Source organism: Rattus norvegicus, chromosome 7 (genome assembly GCF_021556685.1).
Source record: "Rattus norvegicus strain SHRSP/BbbUtx chromosome 7, alternate assembly SHRSP_T2T, whole genome shotgun sequence".
NCBI classification, from domain to species: Eukaryota; Metazoa; Chordata; class Mammalia; order Rodentia; family Muridae; genus Rattus; species Rattus norvegicus.
The window spans coordinates 72,649,320-72,666,081 of NC_141540.1; the positions used below are offsets into that span (position 1 = coordinate 72,649,320).

At 46.2% G+C, this 16,762-nt stretch overlaps 2 pseudogenes; both read right to left on the reverse strand.

Annotated features, from left to right (window-relative positions):
- Window positions 1–202: 202 nt before the first annotated feature.
- Window positions 203–1,822, reverse strand: Coq4-ps1 (coenzyme Q4, pseudogene 1; annotated as a pseudogene).
- A 4,929-nt stretch (window positions 1,823–6,751) lies between these two features.
- On the reverse strand, window positions 6,752–6,889 carry LOC148004735 (U6atac minor spliceosomal RNA; annotated as a pseudogene).
- Window positions 6,890–16,762: the final 9,873 nt, after the last annotated feature.

The window sequence follows — 16,762 nt, forward strand, 5'->3', positions numbered from 1 at the left end:
TATGACAGCAATGACTATAGCAGTGTAAGTGACACTCTGAGTTCAGGTTCAAAGGGAAGACACAAAGGCTCCTTTGTCCTGAGGAAGGCAGGATGTGGAGAGGCAGGTTCTGCCTTCTCTGTGTAGCAGCTCAGGCACTGGATAAGTTTCCCAGGGAGGACTGATGCTCAGTCCTGCAGGGCTGTCAGAGATGCCCTCAACATTACTGGTAGTAGATATTGAGGACTCATGGGGCCTTGCACCCAAGGGACCAACTCAGAGAATGACACTTGCAGGCTCTGAGCATAGAAGCAGATGGGTGGGAAGAGTGCTACCAGGGTGCACATGAATTGACCATCTGCACGGCCTCAAAACACTTTATCACCATCTCTCCAAGCCTATTGGTGGGCATCCCCAGCAGAGTGTAGACTACATTGTGCACCTCACAGTACCCCTGGATCACACAGGCTGTTCCCACTGTCCACAAAACAGAGAGGTGTTCGTGTACCTGGAGAGACTCTATTCACACCCAGGAACTGAAGGTACTCATGGCCCAGAGAGCCTTCAGGGAGGCTCTGGAGCTGGCTTAGGTCAAGGGTAGACAGTGAGTTCTGAGGATGTCCTTGTAGAATCTGTGTACCCTCTGGACCCTGAGGAATGTCAGGGTGCAGCATCCTGTGGTCTCCCCTAGAACTGCAAACATGCCAGGGTGGCAGTGGAGGTTGTAGAACGCCATTCCTGCCGAGACCATGCCCCACAACATCTTTTGCAGAGGGTGAGAGGGCTATGGTCCAGATGCCTTAGCTCCAGGCCCTGAGGAGCACATCTGCCCAAACACTTCTTCTTTTTTTTTGTATTCTTTTTTTTAATCTTTATTAACTTGAGTATTTCTTATTTACTTTTTAAAAGATTTATTTATTTATTATTATTTATTATAGATTTATTTATTATATTTGTATTTTTTTAATCTTTATTACACTTGATCTTAGCCAAAAGGCCGAGAAGCGATAATCTTTATTAACTTGAGTATTTCTTATTTACTTTTTAAAAGATTTATTTATTTATTATAGCTGTCTTCATGCACACCAGAAGAGGGCATCAGATCCCATTACAGGTGGTTGTGAACCACCATGTGGTTGCTGGGATTTGAACTCAGGACCTCTGGAAGAACAGTCAGTGCTCTTAACCAAACACTTCATTTTTAAGCCATTACTTTCCTCCCCCATTGTCATAGGCTAATGGGCATCTCATAATGCAAAAAATCCATTCTTTTTTGTTTCAAAAAATCCCCATAGTAAAGCTGGGCAAATCTTTGAGTTTGAGACCAGGCTGCTGTACAGAGTGAGTTCCAGGACAGCCAGGGCTACACAGAGAAATCTTGTCTCTAAAACCCAAAAAATACACAATTAATTAAGCAGGTAAGTAATTAAAATCCCCATAATCTTTTGTTTTAAATGATTTATTTATTTTAATGTATGTGAGTACACTGTAGCTGTCTTCAGACACACCAGAAAAGGGCATCAGATCTCATTACAGATGGTCCTGAGCCACCATGTGGTTGCTGGGAATTGAACTCAGGACCTCTGGAAGAGCAGTCAGTGCTCTTAACCACTGAGCCATCTCTCTAGCCCATAAAAATAAATCTTAAAAAAAAGAGTCTCGGGGTTGGGGATTTAGCTCAGTGGTAGAGCACTTGCCTAGGAAGCACAAGGCCCTGGGTTCGGTCCCCAGCTCCGAAAAAAAGAACCAAAAAAAAAAAAAAAAAAAGAGTCTCATCTGAGACTAGGAAGCCCATGGGGCAGGTAGCCATGATGATGGCGAGGCGAGTGGGAACAGAGCCCATGGTCTGAGAACAATGCTGGAGTCTGAGAGCTCTAACCTGATCCCAGTGGGAACAGTCTCCAGATGGAAATGTAATTCTGGGGGGTTTTCTATGGCCCCCTTGTTCCCCAATAAGTGACACAGAGACTTTACATTTATTAATAGACTGCAGGCACTAAGCTAGGCATGTTCTGAGTTAGCCTAACCTGGCTTTGCTGGCCTGAATGACCTCCTAGCTTTGGACCCCATTACTTGCCATCTGAGTCACTTGAGTATTGCCCTGGTTCACTCTGGTTCATGTGTGTCCTCATGGCTGCTCTCTCATTGCAACCTCATGGTGAGTCCCCCAGTCCTTCTCCCCTTCCTCCCTCTCCCTCTGTACCTAGGACCCCTCACTCTGTCTGCTTGGGACCCCTGAGTGGGATTGGAAGTCCTGCTCTATTCTCTCCTTCTGTCCTGCAATCGGCTGATCAGTTCTTTATTACAATCAATCAGAGGGAATAGAAAGCAATCTTTATACATCATTGAGACAGGACATGCCCCACACCCATGACAGTTGTCAACATCTGGACTGCAAGCAGATCTCTGGGCACAGCAATCACCATCTGGACACACAGGGCACAAAACCATCTGCCAGCATCTCGAGCTGCCCCTCTGTCTTTTGGTACACATGAAGCCTAAAAACTCTGCCAGCTGAGGGTGTCGCTAAATTCACAGCCGCATACCTCCAGGGGGTGACTAATACTCGAGGCCGTTAGAGTCTCAGTCCTGTGGTAATTTCACACCCTCAATGCACTTGGGCCAAATCCAAGTTAGTTAGATACTTACCGCGTGCTATGATCTAGGGGAAACAAGTGGTTAAAAGAATACACTTGGGGTTGGGGATTTAGCTCAGTGGTAGAGCGCTTGCCAAGGCCCTGGGTTCTTGGGTTTGGTCCCCAGCTCCGGAAAAAAAAAAAAAAAAAAAGAATACACTCAACCCAGGACTTTAAAGGTTAAGTGCAACAGGCTGGGAGATGACTCAGTGGATAAAAGTGCTCACCAAAACCCTCATGACCTGACTTGCTCCCCAGTACTTTGACAGGGGCAGAAAAGAAGCAACTCCTGCAAGTTGTCCTCTGGTTCCCGAGAAAGTGCTGCCGAAGGGAGTCGACAGACTGAATGGATGGATGGATGTAATTAAAGCTATGTGTGACCAGCACTGGTCCCTGAAAGGTGGGTGGGTGGGGAGAGAGAGAGAGAGAGAGAGAGAGAGAGAGAGAGAGAGAGAGAGAAAGAGAGAGAAAGAGAGAGAAAGGGAGGAAGATGGATGGGCAGGTAGCTCTCAGCCATTAAGAGCCCTTGCTGCTCTGGCAAAGGACCCAAGTTTACATGGTGGTTCACAAAGAGGGCATTGGATCCCCTGGAAGCTGAGTTACTGATGGGATCACATGGGTGTGGAATTGAACTTGGGTCCCCTGGAAGAGGAGCCAGTGCCCCTCTAACTGCTGATCCATCGGGGTTGGGGATTTAGCTCAGTGGTAGAGCTCTTGTCTAGCAAGCGCAAGGCCCTGGGTTTGGTCCCCAGCTCCCCCCCCAAAAAAAACAACTGCCGATCCATCTCCAGACCGTCCGTTGCTTTATTATTAAAGGGGTCTCACTGTGTGGTCCTCTGCCTTCCCAAGAGCTTAGGTTAAAGCAAGCAGTTCCTGCTTTCAAGTTTTGCTTTCTTTTGAGACAAGGTTTCTCTGTGCAGCCCTGACTGAGCTGGAACTCCCCTCACCAGGCTAGCCTTGTCTGCCTGCTTCTGCTTTCCAAGAGCTGGCGTTAAAAGTGGGAACACCACGATCTGGCTCCTGCTTTCAGTTTCCGAGTAAAAGTTTGAAAACCGTTTCATCAAGTGAGATAAACTGCTAATGGGCAAACAGAATAAATTCTCATTACTCAATAGGGTTTTATTTCCTGAATTTTTATTATCCAAACCACAATTAGATACCATTATATACCCACAAGAATGATGAAAAAGACACAATAGCAAATGCTTTTGCAATGTAAAAAAAAAAAATACAGTGGAGACAATGAAACTCTTATCTTTCCAGTAAGAATGCAAATGGCAGTGTGGGTCAGTGTTTGCACCCTTGCCCAGCATGGATGAGGCACGGAGTTTGAAGCAGGAGCTGATGCAGAGGCCATGGAGGGTTGTTTCTTACTGGCTCACTTTCCCTTCCTTGCTCAGCTTGCTCTCTTATAGAACCCAGGACTACCAGCCTAGGGATGGCACCACCCATAGGGGCTGGATCACTAGTTGAGATCACCCTTGATCACTAGTTGAGAAAATGCCTTACAGCTGGATGTCATGGAGGCATTTCCCCAACTGATGATACTTTCTCTGTGATAACTCCAGCTTGTGTCAGTCACTAAGGAAAAGCCGTTGAGTCTTGTCCTTTTTAGGTCCCGTTATCAATCTGACACAGGCAAAGTTCACTTGTGGGACTGGACACACGACACAGTGGTGGAAGGGTACCAGCTGCTCTTCCAGAGGACTCCCTCCTTTTTTTTTTTTTAAGAATTCATATGAGAACAATGTAGCTGTTTTCAGACACACCAAAAGAGGCATCAGATCCTATTACAAATGGTCCTGAGCCACCATGTGGTTGCTGGGTATTGAACTCAGGACCTCTGGAAGAACAGCCAGTGCTTTTAACCACCGAGCCATCTCTCCAGCTCAGAGGACTCAGTTCTATTTCCAACACCCACATGGCATCTCACAACTGTCTGTATTTCCAGTTCCGTTACCCTCCGCTGACCCATACGGTTACACATGTGGTACACATACAAACATTAAGGCAAAACAACCAAACACAAAACACATTTTTAAAAAAACAAATCAAAAAGTCATCCGGGAAGAAGTCTCAGTTGAGCGACTGCCTATATCAAATTGGCCTGTAGGCACATCTGTGGAGAACTGTCTTGATTATTGATCGATATGGGAAAGCCCACCGTAGACATCCGCCCATGAGCAGGTGTTGGTCCTTAGTTCTACGACCAAGAAGACCGAGCATAAACCAGAGGGAGCAAGCCAGGAGGCAGCAGCTTTCACACATGGCTCCTGCTTAAACACCTGATGCAACTTCCCTCAGTGAGGGGCCGATGCCTAGAAGTGCAAACCATAACGAACCACTTCCTGCAAGTCCCCAAGTTGCTTCTGCACGGGGTAGGTGGGGGTGGGGGATCTGTGTGGGCTGGTTCTGGCAGGCACAGCTGCAGTGCGTTGTCTGTTGGCGCCCTGGCCGGTTTATAACCTTTCTCCCAGTCTTCTGATGTTTACAGCCTTTCCCCTTGCTCTTCTGCTGTGTACCCTGGGCCTTGTCATGGTGGCAGTGGTCTTCGGGGCCCTCGACCATCATTCTCAGATCCTGTGCAGCCATGGGTCTTGGCATTCACCACAAGTCCTAATTCTCTGACCAGTCCTGAGAGTTGCTTTTATCTGTGCTTGCCAACAGATACTTAGATTGTGTGAGGCCATGTTAATTCAGCTAAGCAGCCATATTGGGTCCCCCGTCCCTAAGGTCTAGGACTTCATCAGTCATATGTCTGGGACCAGGGTTACAGTATTAGGGATGGATCCTCTGGTAGAGCGGGCCTCAAATACACTCCAGGAATGGTTGGCTTTCCCAGGAACAGCCTGAATATCCTGCTATTATATGTCACAGAGTTCACAGTGGGAGGAGTTATTGCTTTTGCTAACACCCACCCGTGTAGCATCATCCAGCCCTCACACCACTAACAGAAGATCTGAAGCCCAGTTCCAACCTGATTGCTCTGTATCCTTCGTCCAAGGTGTGTAGTGTCTTCAACGAGAGGGTGTTATCAGCTAGTTCTGGTGGGCAACCACCAGGGCCTCCCCTATCAGGTGCTGCTATGGCAGTATCCTATGCCTGACATCGAGGAGTTAGTTTAGTGACCTACATTTCTAGGGCCAGCACTACCCAGCCTCGCAAGGTATCTGCCCTAAACTGTCTTTTATGTGTTATTTTAATTGGGTTGCCAGATAATTTGTTTCTGGGTGATTCACTCACACAGTCTTAATTTTGATTAACCTTCCTCTTCAGGCCCCTCACCTCCCTCATCCTCCATGCCCCACCCCCACTTCCTTCCCCTCAGTGTGTGAACCTCTCCATCGCCAGCCCTCCCCATCTTCACTTTATTTTATCTCCACATTACTGTTCCTCTTCCGTGAGTTGATCCCTGCCTGCTCTGTTCAGTGTGCTGGGCTCCAGAGGGGTTCCTAGATAAGCACACAAAACTAGAGTCAAGTCTAGGGTCCACAAGTGAGGGAGACCATGTGGTGTTTGTTCCTCTGGGCCTGGGCTGCCTCATTCAGAAGAATTTCTTCTAGTCTCGCCCACTCATCTGAAAATTTTATAATTTTGTTTTTCTTTGTCACTGAATAAAATCCCCTAAAAGCCAGATGCCAAAGAGTAACAAAGAATGCTTTAGAAGTTCAGTAATGGGGGTTGGGGATTTAGCTCAGTGGTAGAGCGCTTGCCTAGCAAGCGCAAGGCCCTGGGTTCGGTCCCCAGCTCCGAAAAAAAAGAAAAAAGAAAAAAAAAAGTTCAGTAATGGGACTGGAGAGATGGCTCAGCCATTAAGAGCACTGACTGCTCTTCTAGAGGTCCAGAGTTCAATTCCCAGCAACCACATAGTGGCTCATAACCATCTATAATAAGATCTGGTGCCCTTGTCTGTCATATATAGGCAGAACACTGTGTATGTAATAAATAAATAGATCTAGAAAAATTTTAAAAAGTTTACTTACTTATTTACTTAATCTGTATAGAGATTGTGTCCTAATGTCTATGACTATGAACCATGTACATACCTGGTTCCCTCAGAACCAGGGAGTGAGAGCTCCTAAAATTGCAGTTACAGGTAGTGTTAAGCCACCATGTGGGTACCAGGAATCAAACTGAAAAAGTGACTAATGCTCTTAACCACCGAGTGGTCTATCCAGTCCTAACGTAATACTTTAGCCATGTGTATATTGTAGGCCTAAGGCCTTTCCACCCTGGCCAAAAGAAAACTAACATTCTCTCTCTTCATACAATGCACATTTTATTATTTTTTTTAAACCCGCATTTTCTAAAGCATGAGAAGGAGAAGCATTATTTCCCCTTTGCTCTTCAGTGTACAGCTTAACAACAGAGTGCTCTCTGCCACCTGCTTGCCCGCTGTTGTGAGCCGTTGCTTTGAGTGAGTCATGGGAAGACTTCTGGCTATGCAGTAATATTCTGTAATATTTAACAGCTCTTTCAAATCACTGTGGACATCCTACTTTGACTTTGTGCTAAAAGCTGGGGAACAACATAAAACTGTGACATCAGGACTGAAGACACAAACAGTAAAGGCCCCAGCCACAACCCAAGTTCAACTCAGGACTCAGTGAGAAACCAAGGTTCACACGCTGTCCTCTGACACCATGTGCACTGTGGCACACCTAATAAACAAACTCAAACTTATCCACGACTAGCTTGCAAATCAATGAGACTCAGACTATGGTTATTTTATTTGGCTTTGACAATTACGGGGCAGGGGTCCTCCCTAATTTACTTTTCTAACTGCTGGCCTGGCTACCTCCCCAGTGGTGAAGCCCAGATACTTGCTGTTTCTCCTGGCCATGTGCTCATGGGTCGTCTCCTCTCATGGGGGCTCCTCCCCTCCCTGTTGTAGTCTCTTTTCTCTTCTCCTCTCTCCTCCACCCCCAACCAAGTAACTCAAAACCCACCTAACTCGAATCCCTCCAGTAACTGGATGGAGCCAACTATATTTAACCAATAGTTTTAAATTGCACAATAAAAGCTTGTAAACGGGAGAATCCACTCTCAGGCTTAGACCTTCACAGAATTTAGCATTACAACATGTAGAGCAACAAGCCAAAACTCAACAGGAACAAAATAAGCCCCCACCAAAATAAATAAATGTATTTTTTTTTAATATGAAACCCTGGAACTAGAGAGATGGCTGAGCATTTAAAAGTACATTCTGCTGCTGCAGAGTTCAGTTCACAGCCACTACATTGGGCAACTTCAGGGGAACCAGCGCCCTCTTCTGTTCCCCACAGGGAGATGTATTTATGTGCACAGACACACATGCATACACACAATTTTAAAAATAGAGAATCCATTTCAATAATATTTTATTCTCTATTATATTAAAATCTATCTTGAACCTCTCTGTATGGCTCAGAATATTTCATAAAGACCATATATTAGGTAAAGGTTTCTATATGTATTTCTAAAGTATTAGGACAAATTTTTACACAATCACCGTCACATCTGACAGAAAATAATGGCACTACTACTGTTTGATCAGTATGATCAGTGTTGGACACTGAACCTAAGACACAGTACCTAAGGGGTTGGGGATTTAGCTCAGCAGTAGAGCGCTTGCCTAGCAAGCACAAGGCCCTGGGTTCGGTCCCCAGCTCCGAAAAAAAGAAAAAAGAAAAAAAAAGACACAGTACCTAGGCAAGCACACTACCATTGAGCTATGTATAGCCTTAGCCCTTTTGAATTTTAAAATTTGTTCTTTGGTTAGTGTACAAACATGGTTTTCTTCTTTTTTTTTTTAAGATTTATTTACTTTATGTATGAGTAAACTGTCTTCAGACACACCAGAAGAGGGCATCAGATCTCATTACAGATGGTTGTGAGCCACCATGTGGTTGCTGGGAATTGAACTCAGGACCTCTGGAAGAGTAGTCAGTGCTCTTAGCCATCTCTCCAGCCCCAAACATGGTTTTCATACATATATGTCACTGTACCTTACTCACTCATATCTCACTCATATTTACGCACTGCTCTCTTCCTTCCTCCCTTCCTTACCGATCACCTTCTTCCCCCAAATGGTACTGCTTCTGCCCCTCTCTCTCTCTCTCTCTCTCTCTCTCTCTCTCTCTCGAGACATGCATCTATGTGCATTTATTTGTTTATTTATTTAGGTTTTTCCATACAGGGCTTCTCCATGTAGCTCTGTCTGTCCTAAAACTCACTCTGTAGACCAGGCTGGCCTTGAACTCAGAGATCCACCTGCCTCTGCCTTTTGACTGCTGGGATTAAAGGTATGTGCCACCACTGCATGACATAATTATTTATTTTTATTTATTTAAATATGAACTCCATATGAGAGAAAATATGCTATTTGTCTGAGTCTGGAAGGGGCCAGTCAAGACTACTTGTGGAGGTCAGAGGACAACTCTGTAGAGTTAGTTCTCCTTCTGACTTTCATTTTATGTGTATAGGTGTTTTGTGTGCATGCACGCCTTTGTACACACACATATGGTTCCTGAACGGGGTGTCAGATTCCCAGGGAATCTGTTACAGAAGGTTTTAAATTGACACGTGGGAACTGAACCTTGATCCTCTGGGAGAACAGCTAGTACTTTACCTCACAGCACCCTCCCCCAGCCTCTCTCTCTCCAGCTTTATGTGGACTCCGGAGGTTAAGTCTCCAGGTTTGCTCGTCGAGCTCCTCTACCTGCTCAGTCACCTCCCTAGCCTTGAGTAAGTCCTCTTCTGTTAAAAAATGTAAATGGAGGCTTTATTTAGAGTTAAAATGATTTCATCCAAAAAGAAAACTCATCTCTACTCCAAGAAGAGAGCACTATAGTGAAAATATTCCAAATACATATTAAGCAGACACTTCTTGTTTAAAACCTAAGATCAAAATAAACGCCTCCTTGAATGGAGGAGACGTGACTAAGGGCCACAGGGTGAGCAGCCACAGATGTAAATCAGTCCCTTCTGAAACAGAATGTCCTGTGACATGACAGGATGTGTGACATTGTGACACCTCGCTGGGTGCTCTCCAGTAACGGACTGAGTGTACTTAGCAGCCATTATAGCCTTTTTCCTAATGAACACTCTATCCTCTGCGAATTCAAAATCTATCTCAGGGGGAGATGCAAGCAATACCTACCGCTCGTCCTGTGTGACGATGAACGTCAAACCAAGTCACAAACCCACCAGAGTTCTCTCTGGGGAGCTAGCCAATGAGTTTACTGAACTTCTTTTTTTTTTTTTTTTTTTCTTTTTTTTTTCTTTTTTTCGGAGCTGGGGACCGAATTTACTGAACTTCTTTACAGAAGACAGAAAAGAAGTTACTTACTGGAGTCTGAATGCTTCCCCTCCCAAAAGGCCACACCACAAAGTCTTTCCAGGGGCGGGGGTGATGACTTTCCCACCGCTGAAGGATGGAGCCTTTTTCCCTTGTTTTCCACTATCTTGAATAGCCCACCCACCCCGCAAGGCAGCATTGCTGTACTCACAGGTGAGAGGCTCTGACTGACCCTGCCCATGAAGGATGTGAACCACCCACAAACTCAGCTAGGATAATCATTTTTGTTTTCAAGCAGACACAGCTGGAATTCCCCAGCATGGCTGTTGTTTACCTAAGCTAGTCCCTGTACAACATCTGTGGCAGGAAAAAATGTTATTTAACAAATTCCCTTGTAGTTTGTGTTCTTGTGTTCCTCAAATGCCCATCTAGGAAATCTGAATGGGGAAGGGCCTTACATAGAGCTGCAGTCACAGCATTGCTGGATTTTGACTTCCCTATCCTGTGATGGCTAACCACAAGAGATGCTTAGAGGTCACCAAATATTCTCTAGCCCTAATTCCTTAAATACCCTTAGCAACGACCAACTGCAGGCCCTAAAAGGGGAAATCTTCAGCTAACCCCCACCTCTACCCACCACTTTCAACCCATCCCCTCCTCCATCCCCTACCCCTTACCTCTACCCCCATTCCCCACCTCCACCTTCCCACCCTCTTGCCTCCAATCTCACTCCCCCATGACCCCACCTCCACCCCACCCATCTACCTCTGGTCCCCCACCCCTGCCCCCACTCCCATTCCCCTACTTCCCCACCCCAACCTTACCCCACCCCACCCTTCTACCCCTTCCCCCCACCCCCTTCATCCCATCCTTCCACCCCACATCCACACCCCACCTTCATCTCCCATCCCCATCCCCTACCCCCTTCACCCCACCCCTCCACTCCATCCCCACCCTCTTCCCTTTTTCAGCCCTCAGCTACCCCTTCCAGTAGCAGACAACAGTGTGGTATTTACCCTGGAGACCACTCTGCAGCCTCTTTCCCAGGCAAAAGCCTGTACTGCCATGGGTTGCTCATCCTGTTGCCTGTCTTTTCTCCTCACTGATTGGGATGTGGACCTTCCTAGGAGCACCTCGGTCTCTCTTTTTTTCCTCACCACCGCTGCCCCAACTCCTCAGACGCCTTTCCCTTTGAGCAGCTCCAACAAATACCATCTCCCATGCTCTCACCTGCCCACCACTGGTTGACTTGACATTGGGTAAGCTTTGAGAGATTTTTCTCTCATCCAGAAACTCTTTTGATCATGTGCCAGGAGGACCTCTGTGCTGTCTGGTTTTATGTCATAATTGACACGAGTCTTCTGAGAAAAGGGAACCTGAGTTGAGAAAATGCCTTCGTGAGATCTGGCTGCAGGGCATTTTCTTTATAGGCAATTAATGCGGGAGAACTTAGCCATTGTCGGTGGGGTCACCCTTGGGCTTGTGGTCCTGGGTGCAGTGCTTGAGAAAGCAGGCTAGGCAAGATGTAAACAAGCCAGCAAGCAGCACTCCTCCATGGTCTCATCTGCTCTTGCTTCCAGGTCCTGCCCAGTTTTGAGTTCCTACCCTCACTACCTTGAGTCTCACTGAACTTCAATAAGCAAGTGTAAGCCATTGAACCGTTTCCTCTTCAAGTTGCTATCTGCAACATTGTTTCATCACAGCGATAGTAACCCTGACTAAGACAACTTCTTAAAAACCCTGATGCCTGGTGGAGAAATTCTCACCAAATTTACCGTTGGTCCCCTAGAGATGGTAAGTGGAGGCAGTCCTGTCCCTCTTCATGGCCCCTCGATGAGCAGAACCATTCAGTTGCTGGGTTCCTCTGCCTTTTGCATATCTCCTCGAAAATGTGCGACCCTTAGGATTAAAAGGTTCTAGTAAACCCAAATACCACATGTCCTGCTCTAGCACAGGAAGGCCACAGCGCCCTGCAACAGTGTAGCCACAGCAGGATGGTGACGCTGGGGGGATGAGCAGAGATGGAACATCTTTCGATCTTTCTGGTTACAGCTGGATTTCTTCCTCTTGTGGTGGTGAGATATGAACTCCTCTTATGAAGAGACAATGAAGTTACTCTCTTCTGTTCCTTTATTTTTGGGGCCACTTACCCCAGGCTACATCCTTCTCCCCCATGTATACCATCGTAGGTACAGTGCATTCCCTATATCAGACCAAGGAGATACCAGACCTCCATGATGGCTTCTTTTGATTTTGAGGTATATTTTTATAGAACACACCCACTGGGTTCTAAACAGAACTTAGATTCCCTTTCAGCCATGAAAGATATCAGATGGTGAACCTTCAAAACCAGATGTTTCTCCAGGATCATTCAGGTGTTTTACAAAGATGGTTTCTGTCTCTTGTTGATCCTCGTTCCCACTGACAACCCAGCAGTTAATAGGGTTACTCTGAGGAAGTGTACACAGGCGATATGAAGAGTAAGGGATAGCGTGAGGCCTGACGGCAATAGAGTCTCCAAATAAACTGGTGAATATTTTTGTTCCTGTTACTAGGTTTGACGTTATTAAAAAAGAAAAGAGGTACTGGGAAGGCAGCCCAGCAGTTAAGAGCACTTCTTGTTCTTGCATAGACCCAGGGGGGGTCCACAGCATAAGACAGAAGTTGATACCAGGACTGGAGTATTGCTGTGATAGGCTTGACCATATTTTGGAAGAATATGGGTTTTGGGACTTTGGATTTAGAAAGCAGTGGAATGCTTTAAGTGGGGCTCAATAGGCCATCCTGGTAATGTGAGGTCCTATTAATGGGAGGGGTGGCCCCTGGTCCTGTGAAGGCTCAATGCCCCAGCATAGGGGAATGCTAGGGTGGTAAGGTGGGAGGGGGGAGACACCCTCATAGAACCAGAAGGTTTGCAGAGGGGAAAACAGGAAGGGGGTTAACATTTGAAATGTAAATAAATAAAATAAGCAATTAAAAAAAAAAAGAGTGCCTTGGCCACAGTGTCTGTTTACAGTAGTAAAACCCTAAGACACCAGCTATGCATGTGATACAGGCAGGCAGAACATTCATACACATAAAATAAATAATTCTGGGGCTGGAGAGATGATTCAGTGGTTAAGATCACTGACTGCTCTTCCGGAGGTCCTGAGTACAATTCCCAGCAACCACAGGGTGGCTCCCAACCATCTGTAATGGGGTCCGATACCGCCTTCTGGTGTGTTTGAAGACAGCTACAGTGTACTCATATATAAAATAAATAGATCGTAAAAATAAATCGTAAAAAATAAATAATTCTGAAAGCAAATTTCAAAAGAAGAGAAGTGGGAGTGGGGATAATGCCTTGTGTCCTCTGCAAATGTAACCAGGCCTCTTAAATGCTGAGCCAAACACCGGCCCTCTTCTCCTGGGCCAGCCCCTAGCCAGGCAACCACCCAGCAGAGCCTCTTCCAAACAGCAGCCAGGCTCCACAACCAGATGGAGCACACAGCGGGGTGTAGCTCCATGATGGTGAATGGATGTCTCCTTACCCCAACCAGGAAAAAAAAATCAACAAGAGAATCCCCATGGGCACAAGGGAACAGGACACAGAGAAGGCAACCCTAGAACCCGCGGACTCTCTAGATACAGGTTCACCGCCTGAACCTGAATTGCTCCAGTGTTTGTCCTACACAGAGAAACTAAGTAGCCAAGGAGAAAGAAGCCGAACAGGGCGGAATGCTCTCGACAGACAATAGACCCATACTCCCTGCCACTATCAGAAGACAGATGGCTGCCAACCCCCACAGACCACACAACTGGGAGCAACTAAAACCGCTGACTGCTCGAACCCAGACATTATTCCTAATTTGGGTTTTAGAGCCCTTCTCTCTGGGCTTTGACAATAGCTCAGCTTGTGTGGTCAAAGTTTCCCTAAATCTGACAAAACGTTCTAAATGTTAACTTAAAAAGTTACATGATGCCTATGGCCACAAAGCTCAAGACAGATTAAAAAAAGGGGGGAAAAACTTTAAATATGACCTTGAGACAGGCAAAAATGGGGCCAATCTTCTATCTTTTGCCCGTTCCTAGGGGACAGATGGACCCCGTATCAAAAAACTCAGAAGATAAAAATTGCTAACTGTACTCTCCATGCAACAGGGCCAGTGGATTATTCACCAGAGGATTCGATTGGCTGAGTCCTTCCTTGCCTGGGTCTCAACCTTCTCCCAAAACTCCTGGTAAAGAAAAATCCCCACCCAAACAACGAGGACTCCGCACACCTAGGTGAGGAAGGCTGCAGGAGATAAAGACAGACGGCTCACCAGGTCCCTGAAGATAAGACTGACCTGTGCCCTCTATGTTTTTCCTAGTTTGTTTTTTTTAAATCTCCCCACAGAAAAGGTCACAGACCCTCATAAAACCAGGGCCTTGGAAATGAGTGTTAAGAAAAAAATGGAACCAGGAGCTCATAGCAATCAGCCCCGTAGTTCTAGATGCTAATCTTGTAGCTCCCAGCCTTTTGCAGGGTGAACTTTAAGCACAAATCCGTGACCTGGATGACGTGCTTCAGTTAACAAGAACAGTGAGTCGGGAGCAGAACTACAGAAGCCGAAAAGCAAGATTAGCACATTTAGAGTCTTTTCCAGAACCAGGGACCTCGTTTTCAAAGTCACTACTAAAGTCGGGGGGGGGGGGCTGTTACATTCCGAATGGGTGCTGTGGGCACCGGAACTATCCCGTGGATAGAGCTCACAGCAAGGACTCTTCAAATCTCTCAATAGCAACACTAAATGCCAGGAAATGGGCAGTTATGGATGGTTGTAACAATATATTCAAGTCCCAAGAATGAATAACCTCCAGCCAAGACCACTGTATCCAACCAAGCTAGCCTTTAAATTTGTGGAGAAGCAAAGACACTTCGAGTCGCTTGTCCAGTTACCTGCAAACTAAGGCAACCCTTGAGTCAGCGCAGCAGAGGATACAGGGAGGAGTACACATGGAGGAGAAAGAGAGAGCCTCTGTCCTGCAACATGCATGGGGGATGGGGGGGTGCTACCTAGGGGAGAAAGTAAAGGACAGCAACCTAGGCAGCCAGCCAGCCACGGAGATTAGTAAAAATCTCTTGACAGTGACCGTAAATGTAAAATGTCTTCAACTCACCAATAAAGACATGTGGACCAATAGACTGTGTTTTAAAATTAGAATCTGGGATGTAATACAGCTGGTGAGCACTTACACAGCACAGATCAAGCCTGGGGCTCAACTTCAGGACCACATAAAACAAGATGTGAGTCAGGACCCCACCCCTGCTCTTGGGAGGCTGAGTTGGGTGGATTTCTGTAGGTTCAAAGCTAGCCTGCTCTACATAGCCAGTTTGAGGCTAGACAGAGCTACGTAGTCAGACTCTGTCTCAAACAATAGTGACAAACACACAAACAAGCCAGGCCTGGTGGTACATGCTTATAATCCAAGTACTTTGGTCAAGGGAGGGGGATCAGAAGTTCAAGGTTATCCTCAACTACAACAGAAATTTGAAGTCGGTCTACTTACCCTGATATCCTGTCTCAAACAAACACCACCACATGGGATCAATCAAACAGAGCTGGCTATTTGGAAAATTAAACACAATCAATAATTCCCTAGCCAAATTACCCGAGAGAGAGAGAAGACTCAATAGAATTAGAAGTGGAGAGGTATTGCAGGGTATTTGATCACACTGTGACCCCGAGATCATGAACTGGAAAAGCTTGTGTAAGCTCAGTCCTAGCACACATCTTTAACCCAAGATTATTTTAAACGAGTTTATTGTAAACTCGTTTTGTGGAGTGGCTCAGTCCTCAAGGACATGCCTTTACTCCAAAGAGTTTTCTGTAAACAATGATAAATTATTTCTCTGCCAGTGAAACGAGCCAATTCAAGCCAGATTAGATGATATTAAATGCCAGTTTATTGTGGTGAAGGTGCTCTTGAGTACCCAAGGACCAGGGAAGTCATCATGGGAAGAGGGGCTGGGGGCGTGCTGAGAGAAAGAGAAGAGAAGAGGAGAGGAGAGGAGAGGAGAGGAGAGGAGAGGAGAGGAGAGGAGAGGAGAGGAGAGGAGGGGAGGGGAGAGAAGAGGAGAGGAGAGGAGAGGAGAGGAGAAGAGAGGAGAGGAGGGGAGGGAGGGGAGGGGAGGAGAGAGGAGGAGAGGAGAGAGGAGAGGAGAGAGGAGAGGAGAGAGGAAAAGAGAAGAGGTCTTAGTCAGGGTTTTTTTTTTTTTTTCTTTTTTTTTTTTTTCTTAGTCAGGGTTTTTACTTCTGCACAAACATCATAACCAAGATGCAAGTTGGGCAGGAAAGGGAAGGGTTTATTCAGCTTACACCTCCACATTGTTCATCACCATAGGAAGTCAGGACTGGAACTGAAGCAGGTCAGGAGCCATGGAGGGATGTTACTCACTGGCTTGCTTTCCCTGGCTTACTCAGCTTGCTCTCTTATAGAACCCAAGACCACCAGACTAAGGACAGCACCACCCACAATGGACTGGGTCCTCCCCTTTGATCACAGGTTGATCAAATGCCTTACAGCTGGATCTCATGGAGGGATTTCCTCAACTGAGGCTCCTTTCTCTGTGATAATTCCAGCTTTTGTCAAGTTGACACACAAAACCAGCCAGTACAAGAAGAGAAGTAGAGGGGTTGGGGATTTAGCTCAGTGGTAGAGCGCTTGCCTAGCAAGCGCAAGGCCCTGGGTTCGGTCCCCAGCTCCGAAAAAAAGAAAAAAAAAAAAAAAAAGAAGAGAAGTAGAGAGGAAAGAGACCAAAATCTCTGGATTATATAGGGAAGAACCTCTGGGGGAAGGGCAGCCCAGAAAGTTCAGGTATGCCAGGTAGGGACTGAGGGATGCT